The 12,571-nt window shown below is 37.4% G+C and overlaps 1 long non-coding RNA gene across 1 annotated transcript; it reads right to left on the reverse strand.

Moving 5' to 3' along the window:
* Positions 1 to 9,955: 9,955 nt before the first annotated feature.
* Positions 9,956 to 12,311, reverse strand: LOC131176610 (uncharacterized). Its single transcript, XR_009146607.1, has 3 exons — positions 12,103 to 12,311; positions 10,590 to 10,653; positions 9,956 to 10,003 (listed from the first exon to the last, which is right to left on the reverse strand). It is a non-coding gene; the product is annotated as an uncharacterized LOC131176610 (long non-coding RNA).
* Positions 12,312 to 12,571: the final 260 nt, after the last annotated feature.

Raw genomic sequence — 12,571 nt, forward strand, 5'->3', positions numbered from 1 at the left:
AGAAAGTGGGGTGGCAAGGAAGAAGAAAATTCTAATTTTTTCCTTTGGTTTCACTTTACACGTTTTTTTTGGCTTATGGAAGACCCTAATTCCCAAATTAAATAATTCAATTTATTAATTTAGTTATGACATCATGCATGATGTCATAACTGACTTTCATTTTCATCTCTTTTTCTCTTTTTTTTTTCTATTAGTTCTTTAATTTAATTATAAATTACGAAATTTTATTTTCTCAGATTTTATTTTAAATTTAGGTCAGTAGTCAGCTCTCGGGGTAAATTTACCAAATTGCCCCTACTTTGTTCATCGGTTTGCAAATAATTCCATATTTCTTCGGCTCACGACCTAATTATTTGGTGACTTAACAGTTCTTTTCATGATTTTCTCTTTTCCACTTTGTGTTCATAAGGGTCCTAAGGACGCGGCGTCACTTTTACGGTTCAAAATTTGAGTTTAAAGCGACTTCGTGATCGTTCAGGAAGTCACTCATCATTTGTGACTCTCGGCTCGTTTAACCTCTTATGTTTTGTTTTTCTTATTTATAGTTAACTAATTAAACATTACTAATTATTTGTATTTATGGCTTCTCAAGTTGTCTTAAATGTGGCTTTAATCCCATTAATTGTCGGGCCAGGCAGGTCTCGAACGATGAAATCTACCGGGCTATATAACGGGGTGTTACAATTCTCCCCTCTTAAATAAATTTCGTCTTGAAATTTTACAGTATCAATCTCACGAGCATTTGTGGGTGTTGTCTCCTCATGTCCTCCTCTCATTCCCAAGTAGCTTCTTGGCACGAATGATGGTTCCACACTTTTACCAGCGGTATCTGCTTATTCGTAGGCTTCACCTCATAAGCGGAATCTTTATGGGTTCTTCTTCATATGTGAGTCTGGATTCACTTCTATTTCTTCTCTTGGTAGTACATGAGATGGGTCGATCGATACCTCCTCAACATAGACACACAGAAGACATTATGTATCTTCTGCAGCTCTGGAGGTAGTGCCAAACAATATGCTAAAGGACCCACTCTATCCAGAACCTCATATGGCCCAATGAAGCGAGGACTTAGTTTCCCCTTTCTAGAATCTCATAATTCTCTTCCAAGGAGAAACTTTGAGAAAACTTTCTCACCACTGCATACTTAATATCCCTTCTTTTCAAATCAACATAGGACTTGACGGTGATGCGATGCTTTAAGTCGATCTCGATCACCCTGATTTTCTCTTCAGTTTGTTGAACAATTTCGGGTCCAATCATCTTTCTTTCACCCACGTCATCCCAACACAATGGGGTTCTACATTTTCTGCCATACAAAGCTTCATATGGAGGCATCCCAATGCTTGATTGGTAGGCTTTGTTGTAAGCAAACTCAATCAAAGGCAAGTGTGTATCCCAACTACCCTCAAACTCAATCACACAAGCCGTAGCATATCCTCCAAGATCTGAATTACCCTCTCGGTGGCCATGCATGCGTGGGTGGAATGCGTCTTGAAGTTCAATCTAGTTCCTAGGTCTCTCTGAAGACTACCCAAGAATCTAGAAGTGAACCTAGGATCTGCATCGATACGATGGATCGGCACTCCATGCAATCTCACAATCTCATCAATGTATAACTTGGCCAATCTTTCTAAATTGTAGTCCATCGGTGGCGAAAATGAGCGATTTAGTCGATCATCAACAATGCCCCAAACTGCATCATGACTCTTTTGTGTCCTCGGAAGTCCCATCACAAAATCCATCGTTATTCTCTCCCATTTCCACTCTGGTACTGGTAGTGGATGTAACAACCCAGTGGGTACTTGATGCTCTGCCTTTACTTGCTGACAAGTTAGGTATTTGGATACAAACTCTGCCACATCTCTCTTCATACCCATCCACCAGTAATGCTCCTTTAGCCCTCTGTACATTTTTGTACCACCAGGGTGCATGACAAAAGGAGACTCATGTGCTTCCTTCAAAATAATCTGTCTCAATTCAACATCATTAGGAACACATATTACGCCTGGTGTAGCAGTAGACCATCATCTCTGATTGAGAATTACGGTTTCTTGCCTGTGGACTTCTCCCATCAACTTCGATACCGATCATTACGGCAACCATTCTAATCGATCAATCAACCGGTTGTACATGCCATGCAAGCTGCTGCGCCCATCATCATTAATCTCTAAGGTGGCATGCAATGATCTTAACTCATGTACCAAAGACAAAGGAGTAACGTAGACTTGCCATAGTCTTGCGACTTAAGGCATCACCACAACATTAGCTTTCCACTGGTGATAGTCTATCGGACAATCATAGTCTTTTATCAACTCTAACCATCTCCTCTGTCTCAAATTCGGCTCTTTACGGGTGCCCAAATACTTTAAACTCTTATGATGCGTGTAGATGTAGCACTTCTCCCCATACAAATAATGTCTCGGATCTTAAGAGCAAACACAATGGCTGCAAGCTCCAAATCATGTGTCGGATAATTCCTCTCATGCGGTTTTAGCTGGCGTGATGCATAGGCAATGACATTCTGATCTTGCATCAACACACAACCTAACCCATTGTGAGAAGCATCGCTATAAACTGTATATTCTTTACGGAGTAGGTAAAGTTAGGGCTGAGCTTGAGTCAAACATCTCTTCAATTCATCAAAACTCTGCTGGCATTTATCCGTCCTTTGAAATTTTACATCTTTTCTAAGCGGCTTGGTCAATGGAGATGCCAACATGGAAAATCCTTCACAAATCTACGGTAGTATCGGCTAAACCAAAAAACTACGAATCTACGTGACATTTACGGGTGGCCTCCAATTGGGCGACTTCAATCTTACTTGGATCTACCTTAATGCCCTCTTACGATACTACATGCCCCAAAAAGATATTTCTTTCAGCCAAAATTCACACTTGACAATTTGGCATATACATTTCTCTCTCAAAGTCTGCGGTACAATCCATGGATGTCTATCATGCTCTTCGCATTCCTCGAATAGACCAATATATCATCTATGAATACCACAACAAAGCGGTGGTATGGTGCGAAAATAGTGTTCATCGGATCCATAAAAGCGTAGGAGCATTAGTTAACCGAATGGCATGACCAAGAACTCATAATGGCCATAGCGGGTTACAAGGCGATTTAGAAATACTTTGCTCTTGTACTTTGGTGATAATAACTTGATCTCGAGTCAATTTTGGAGAACAATTTGCACCCCTCAAGCGATCAAACAAGTCATCAATGCGGGTAATGGATATCTATTCTTTATTGTCACCTTATTCAGCTGCGATAATCAATGCATAAGCGGAGAGTGCCATCCTTCTTCTTTACAAACAATCTGGCGCTCCCAAGGTGACACTAGAGGCGGATAAAGCCCTTGTCAAGCAACTCTTGCAAGCTGCACTTTCAACTCTTTCAGTGCGGTGCCATTCTATATGGCGTTATGGAGATTGGGTCCACACCGAGCATAACATCAATTTCAATCGCACCTCTCTTTGGAGGTAATCGGCAATTCATCGAAATACATCAGGAAAGTCACATCCGTAGGGATGTCCCTTAGTCTTGGACTCCCCACAGGTGTCTATCACATGTGCCAAGTATGCTTCACACCCCTTTTTAATCATCCTTACGGCTAGTGCGGCCGAAATGATGTTTGATGGCGATAAATGCCTCTCCCGTGTATTACCACATCACCGTACAAAGGAGACCAAAAGTGGTATCTTGATCTCTGATCAATCATAGCATGATGCAGCTAACCAATCCATGCCCAAGATGATATCATACTCTCTAAAGGGCATTTCAATTAAGTCTGACAGAAAACATGTCCTTGGATCACCAAAGGGCGGTCTCTATAGATTCTGTTGACCGGACCTCTTGTCCTAATGGACTAGTTACTAGCACTTCAAAACCCATTTGCACACATGGAGCAGCAAGTGAACTAACTATGCTAGCACTAACATATGAATGGGTTGAACCGGATCAAACAATACAAATACATCTTGACGGAGATAGAGAATGTACCGGCTACCACATCGGAAGTCTCGGCCTCTTCGTTGTCTCATCGTGTAGACTCTGGTGAAGCACTTCCTTGTCTGACCGACCAATTGTGCCTGTTGCTGAAGCGGTGCCTCTACCTCTGCCTCTTCCTCGCCCAGCATGTGAACCTCTGGGAGCGGGACTGCAATAGATCCTCGCGGTAGTAGGAGTGGACCATATCTCGGAGCACTAGTACAATCTCTAGCTATATGGCCCTTGCCTCCACAGTTAAAGCAGGCTCCAGTGGCCCAATAACATTCTCCCCATGAATCTTGCCACAAGTCTCACAGGGGCGGGCAGAATGTGAACCCACTGGCTGGCGACGGACCTAGGGGTCTCGTCCGAGAAAATCGGCCTCTACCAAATCTTCCACCTCGACCCCTGCTGGGTCCACTAAACTTCTTTTTCTTTCCGGAGGTAGCACGGAACTCTGCTCACTGATTTTCCCCCTTGTCTTTTTCTAATTTCTCGACTTTTCCTTCACTGGGTTATACCTTCAACTCATTCCAGTTCAAGTGCTTGAGACATAAGTTACGAGAAGTTCTGTGTCTAAATCCTATAACTTGCATCCTTATCTTTGGGCTTCAAACCCGTCTCAAATCTCGTGCATCTTGCTTTGCTGGTAGTAAGGAGACTCTCAGCATAATGACTCAGGCGGGAGAACTCCCTCTCATACTCTGCCACTGATCGATTTCCTTGTTTCAAACTCAAAAATTCTTGCAACTTCGATCAACATATGCGTCAGGATGTATTTGCATGCGAACTCTCTAATGAAGTCATCCCGAGTTAGCAGTGGTTCAGCCAAGTATGGGGATGGTCTTCCACCAGTCATATGCATCCCCTTGCGATGGCGACCACAGAATACTCAAGCTTCAATTCATCTTGGCAGTGCAGCTTCTTAAATACTCTGTCCATTCTTTCAAGCCATTGCTCTGCCTCAAGTGGGTCTACTGTACCCTTAAATTCTGCAGCCCCATACTTCAGCAATTTATCAAACTGTCTGGCTGGAGGCAGTGGTTGTGCCACAGGTGGTTGGGGTGGAGCTTGGCGGGCATACTGACCATTTGTTGAAACATTGCGCTATTCTCTGTGCGGTATGCGAGGAATTTGCGGCATTTGTGGGCTAGTCTTCTTGACCCGACATTCGGTAAAGTGGGGCTTCCCCTTGTGCCTCGGCTTCAGCATCTGCTCAATGGCGATCCCCTTCTTCCATTTCGATCGAAGTTAGGGTATCTCCTGAACAATTAACACAAGGAGATTTCCCTCCGTTAGTTCATATTCATGATGTAATGCACTGTATGTAACAATTATGGACATTGAGCAGTTGTACTTAACAAAGAAAAACACAAATTCACAATTTAAAACATAATTCAAAAATTTGCTCTGATACCACTAAAACATGTCACACATTACCCCTCTGTAAGGCATAACATGATCCCGTAGAATACCTAATGAACTACCGAACTTCACCTACCGATAACTCATTAAGTACCCTACAAGGGATTTTAAAACAATTTTCTTATCTTTGACAAGTGGTGAGCATTTCTAATAAGTATTTAAAACATTTAGTTGAAATTAAAACTAATTAATATTTTTGGCCATTTTAGTTTTCCGCAAATCTTATAAAAATTTTGTGAGTTTCCTCTGTATTTTGAGAAAACCGTTCTTCAAATACACGAAATAAAAGCACTTCCAATAATTATCTAACCACTGCTTCAAATTCATACTCAATCTCAACCAATTTCTCAAAATTCACAAGTTCAAAAATTCTCAAAATCATCCATCAATATCATTTATTCATATTCCATTCAAGATAAACAATTTATATATTCATCATACTAAAATTTACATTCAAAAGTCCAAATTAAAATTTATTATAACTTTTATACAAACTTTGTACAAAGTGCTCAAGACCCATGTACATGTCCATACATTTATGTGCAATATATACATCAAAAGAAATATTTCTGATTAGGGTATAAATTATACCGAAGACTTCAAGTGATGACTTCACACACCTCGTGACTCGATCTGCTGCTCCTCTAATTTCTGTATCTACGACAGCAATAAAAGCTATCGCTGAGTACTAAGACTCAGTGGTGCACAATATACTAAAATAATCTTTATGCAAAACTTAAAGTACATTCATTCAAAAAAATTTGGCTAAACATGAAAATTAAATACAATCATGCATTGTAAGATTTTACGTGTAAACCAAGTTCATTTCAAAGTATCAAAACACATTTCACAAAACCCACAGTTAAATCATGCCATTCGAAACAAATAGAATCTCAATAGCCAGAGGCTAAGAGAAATCATGTCACAAGGCTAGCTAGCTCAAATATATGGATATCCATTCACATCCTCTTCTACTGGCACACCTCAACACTTCTCCAGAGAAGGAATCAAAATTCGAAACTAATTACCCCCACTAGTCGTGCTAGTGAGGTGTTCAAACATATGGTCATGATACTGTGGTTTTAAAACTTATCTTAACAATTTGCTAAATATTGTCATTTCAAATATACATAATAAATTTCACAATTTGAATCAAAACATCATAAATAAGGTCACAATACTTTCAACAATTCAAAGCAACAATAATATGCATATTTCATTCATTTAATCAATGAATTTTTTTTTTTTTTTTTTAAAGCATAGTAATATTGTGCACAAACCTCAAGCAGTCGTCCTTTAGCCTCGACTCGGTTCCTCGAGTTCCTTCGATATTCTTTTCAACTGAAACACACAATTTTACAATGTTTCAGTACTAGAACTTAAAATAAATTCAAAATAAACTTAGCTTCACATTTACCTAACTCTAACGTGTTAAATTTGGCGTTCTCGAAATTTTGTGTTTGGTTACTATTCACTGCACTATTCAAGTCAAATTATTGACTTTCTAAGGCTTAATAGGTATGGGAACTCCAACTTCACCCACATACCACATTTTGGTCACCAAACTTGTTGGTTTTGGTCATTTGTTTAAAGCTTAGGTCATTTTGGCAAAATTGCCAATTTTCGGTTTTGGTTTTCCGAAGTTGCACTATTCCATTGGTCGATATACTGTTGGTATTTGACTCAACTTCCTTCATAGAAAATGTTCCTTATTGTCTTAAGTGTATTCTCCATTTTGGATCACCTCAATCGGAGGTTTGTAGCTCAAGTTATGGCCAAAATAAGTTTACTGTTCACGTGCCCTGTTCATACTGCACTATAGGTGCTGGCAGGTTTTGGTCCAACTTTGGTCAATTATTTGATCAAGTTAAGTTCATAATTTGGTTTCACTTTCTTCATATGAAATGTTGTACTATGTCTTAGGTTTCCATCGGTTCAAGAATCGCCTAAATCCTAGTTTTCTAGAGAGAGTTATAGCTATCCAAACTTTGCTGCTCAACTAAAAATCTGCAGAATTTCAGTACAGAAATTTTAACTTTGCTCAATGATTTGAATGAGTTAATGGCCTAATTTGGGTTGGTGTTCTTCATGAAAGTTTTAGGTCTATATCATATCTAATTGCTGGTAAAATTTCAGGTCAATTTGACCTACCTAGCTCGAGTTATGACCAAATGAACAGTTACTGTTCATTTGGTCAGTTTAGTCTGATGGCAGCCTGCTATCAACTCACTTTGGTCAATTGTTTCACCAAGTTTTGGTCAGTTTTTGGCAATGGTTCCTTAATGAAAATTGTGCTCTTTTATGTCTATTTTCATCTCCAATTGGTGGCATATCCATTAGGCTTGTAAAATTTGAGTTTTGGTCCTTCAAAGTGGGTTTGGTCATGCTGCCAGCAGCATGACCATTGGACCTCGAATTTAACTTAGTTTCCTATCATTCCACACAAGTTATTTGGTCATAATTGACCATTATTTCACTTCACAATAGGTCCAACATGCCATTTATATATTTCTCCTAATTTTGGTTCACAATCCCTATCCTACAAACCCTAATCTTACTAACTCTTGCATTTAACCATAACTAGTGCACTTAACCTTAACCATTCAACTAATCAAAGCTTTTAAACTCCTTCTAATGCATCAATTTCATGTAATTCATACTCCTATCAAGCTGCCCAAATTTCAGTTTGGTCCCTCTCCCATATTTGTTTCATTTAAATCAAGTTATTAGCTCACTTAATTACCTAAACATGCATTTGAATGGAAAAGTAACAATTTAACATACTAACCTTTTGTTAAAGCTTCAAAACCCTATCTTTAACTCTCCTTTCTTCTTGTAATCCTCTTCTCAAGTTGTAACAATAAGCTCTAGGGAGGTTTTTAATGGAGTTATTTGAATTAAGTGAAGAAAACTAAGCTTAAAAGTAAGCTTACATGGAAGACCACTCATGGAGGATTTTGGGGAAAATGGGGTGGCAAAGGGAGAGGTGAAGAAGAAGAAAATTCTAATTTTTTTCCTTTGTTTTCACTTTACACGTTTTTTTTACTTATGGATTTACCCTAAATTCAATTTATTAATTATATTTATTATTTTAGTTATGACATCATGCATGATGTCATAACTTTGACTTTCAAACTATTTCCTTTTCTCTTTTTTATTTTTTTTTATTTTTATATTAGTTCTTTAATTTAGTTCTAGATTACGAAATTTTCTTTTATCATATTTTATTTGTGATTTGGTGAGTCGACTCTCGGGTCAATTGACCAAATTGCCCCTCGCGGTTCATCCGGTTTGCAAATAATTCCATATTTCTTAGGCTCCACGACCTAATTATTTGGTAGCTTAACAGTTCTTTTCGTGATTTTCTCTTTTCCCTTTGTGTTCATAAGGGTCCTAAGGACCATGCGTCACTTTACGGTTGAAATTTGAGTTTAAAACGACTTAGTAGTCGTTCTCGAGAGGTCACTCATCATTTGTGACTCTCGGCTCGTTTAACCTCTTATGTTCTGTTTTTCTTATTTATAGTTAACTAATTAAACATTACTAATTATTTGTATTTATGGGTTCTCAAGTTGTCTTAAATGTGGCTCTAATCTCAATAATTGTCAGGACCGACAGGTCAGGACGATGAAATCTACCAGGCTATGCAACGTGGGTGTTACAATAACACAGCCTAGTGGGATCAAGTTTTTAAAGAGGCTTTTGAAAAGATTAAACTGTACCTATCAAATCCGTCAATATTGGTTCCTCGATGTGGGAAGGCCGTTGATTTTGTACATGGCGGTTTAACAGCTCGATGGGTTGTGTTATGGGACAAGGTGACACGGGAGAAAGGAAAGAGCCATTTACTATCTAAGCAAAAATTCAACGAATGTGAATTGAGATACTCATTCTTAGAGAAAACTTGTTGCGCATTGGCATGGAATGACAAATCTGTCACACCTTACCCCTGTAAGGCATAACATGATCCGTAGAATACCTAATGAACTACCGAACTTCACCTACCGATAACTCATTAAGTACCCTACAAGGGATTTTAAAACAATTTTCTTATCTTTGACAAGTGGTGAGCATTTCTAATGAGTATTTAAAACATTTAGTTGAAATTAAAACTAATTAATATTTTTGGCCATTTTAGTTTTCCATAAATTTGATAAAAATTTTGTGAGTTTCCTCTGTATTTTGAGAAAACCGTTCTTGAATACTGTAAAAGCACTTCTAAAAGATTTTCTCAACCACTACTTGGTTTCACAATCAAACTCAATCAATTTATCAAAATTCACAAGTTCAATAATTCTCAAAATACTGTCAATCAATATCATTCATATTTCATTAAAAACAAAATAATTTATACATAACCTTACAAATTTATATCAAAAGAAACACAAACTAAACTTTATTACAAACTTCATACAAATTTGTGTACAAGCTGCTCAAGACCCATTTTTACATGTCCATACATTTATGTGCAATATATACATCAAAAGAAGTATTTCTGATTAGGGTATAAATTATGCAGAAGGCTTCAAAGCGATGACTTCACACACCTCAGCAGCTCAGTCTGCTGCTCCTCTAATCTCTGTATCTGCGACAGCAATAAAAGCTATCGCTGAGTACTAAGACTCAGTGGTGCACAATATACTAAAATAATCTTTATGCAAAACTTAAAGCACATTCATTCAAAAATTTGATTAAACATGAAAATTAAATACAATCATGCATTGTAAGATTTTACATGTAAACCAAGTTTATTTCAAAGTATCAAAACACATTTCATAAAACCCACAGTTAAATCATGCCATTCGAAACAAATAGAATCTCAATAGCCAGAGGCTAAGAGAAATCACATCACAAGGCTAGCTAGCTCAAATATATGAATATCCATTCACATCCTCTTCTACTGGCACACCTCAACACTTCTCCAGAGAAGGAATCAAAATTCGAAACTAATTACCCCCACTAGTCGTGCTAGTGAGGTGTTCAAATATGTGGTCATAACACTGTGGTTTCAAAACTTATCTTAACAATTTGCTAAACATTTTCTTTTCAAATATACATAATAACTTTCAACAATTTAGATCAAACATCATAAGAATGCCATAATCCCATATTTCAAATTATTCAAAATGATATGCAAAAGATGATTATAAAAGTATATGTTGTGCACAAACCTCAAACGAGTCGTCCTTTAGCCTCGACTCGGTTCCTCGGGTTCCTTCCCGATATTCTTTTCAACTGAAACACACAATTTTACAATGTTTCAGTACTAGAACTTAAAATAAATCCAAAATAAACTTAACTTCACATTTAGCTAGCTCTAACGTGTTAAATTCGACGTTCTCGAAATTTTGTGTTTCGGGTTACTATTCACTGCACTATTCAAGTCAAATTATTGACTTTCTAAGGCTTAATGGGTATGGGAACTCCAACTTCACCCACATACCACATTTTGGTCACCAAACTTGTTGGTTTTGGTCATTTGTTTAAAGCTTAGGTCATTTTGGCAAAATTGCCAATTTTCGGTTTTGGTTTTCCGAAGTTGCACTATTCCATTGGTCGATCTACTGTTGGAATTTGACAAAACTTCCTTCATAGAAAATGTTCCTTATTGTCTTAAGTGTATTCTCATTTTTGGATCACCTCAATCGGAGTTTTGTAGCTCAAGTTATGGCCAAAATAAGTTTACTGTTCACGTGCACTGTTCATACTGCAATTTAGGTGCTGGCAGATTTTTGGTCTAACTTTGGTCAATTGTTTGATCAAGTTAAGTTCATAATTCGGTCTCACTTTCTTCATATGAAATGTTGTACTATGTCTTAGGTTTCCATCGATTCAAGAATCGCCTAAATCCGAGTTTTCTGGAGAGTTATAGCCCTCCAAACATTGCTGCTCAATGAAAATTCTGCAGAATTTCAGTACAGTAATTTTAACTTTGCTCAATGATTTGAATGAGTTAATGGCCTAATTTGGGTTGGTGTTCTTCATGAAAGTTTTAGGTCTATATCATATCTAATTGCTGGCAAAATTTCAGGTCAATTTGACCTACCTAGCTCGAGTTATGACCAAATGAACAGTTACTGTTCATTTGGTCAGTTTTGTGCAGTGGCAGCCTGCAATCAACTCACTTTGGTCAATTGTTTCACCAAGTTTTGGTCAGTTTTTGCCATGGTTCCTTAATGAAAATTGTGCTCTTTTATGTCTATTTTCATCTCCAATTGGTGGCATATCAATTGGGCTTGTAAAATTTGAGTTTTGGTCCTTCAAAGTGGGTTTGGTCATGCTGCCAGCAGCATGACCATTAACCTCCGAATTTAGTTTTCATTCCTATCATTCCCACACAACTTATTTGGTCATAATTGACCATTATTTAAATTCAAAATAGGATAAACATGCCATTTATGCATTTCTCCAAATTTTGGTCCATAAACCCTAGCATTGAAACCTTAATCTCACTAACTCTTGCATTTAACTACTTCTAATAATTTTAATGTTAATCATTTCACTAAGTAAAGCTTCTAAACTCACTCAATTGCATCATATTCATGCAAACCACACTCCTCTCAAGCTGCCCAAAATTTCAATTTAATTCTTTCCCCATATTTGTTTCATTTAAATCAAGTTATTAGCTCACTTAATTACCTAAACATGCATTTGAATGGAAAAGTAACAATTTAACATACTAACCTTTTGTTAAAGCTTCAAAACCCTATCTTTAATTCTTCTTTCTTCTTGTAATCTCCTTCTTAAGTTGCAATAACAAGCTCTAGGGTGGTTTTTAAGAGAGTTATTTGGATTAAGTGAAGAAAATTAAGCTTAAATGTAAGCTTAAATGGAGGACCATTCATGGAGGAATTTGGGAGGAAAGTGGGGTGGCAAGGAAGAAGAAAATCCTAATTTTTTCCTTTGGTTTCCTTTACACGTTTTTTTTTTTTGGCTTATGGAAGACCCTAATTCCCAAATTAAATAATTCAATTTATTACTTTAGTTATGACATCATGCATGATGTCATAACTTTGACTTTTCATTTTCATCTCTTTTTCTCTTTTTTTCTATTAGTTCTTTAATTTAATTCTCGATTCAAATTTTCTTTTCTCCGATTTTATTGTGACAGTTAGGTCGAGTCGACTCTAGGTCAATTGACCAAATTGCCCCT

Source organism: Hevea brasiliensis, unplaced genomic scaffold, assembly GCF_030052815.1.
Source record: "Hevea brasiliensis isolate MT/VB/25A 57/8 unplaced genomic scaffold, ASM3005281v1 Scaf185, whole genome shotgun sequence".
Lineage (NCBI taxonomy): Eukaryota > Viridiplantae > Streptophyta > Magnoliopsida > Malpighiales > Euphorbiaceae > Hevea > Hevea brasiliensis.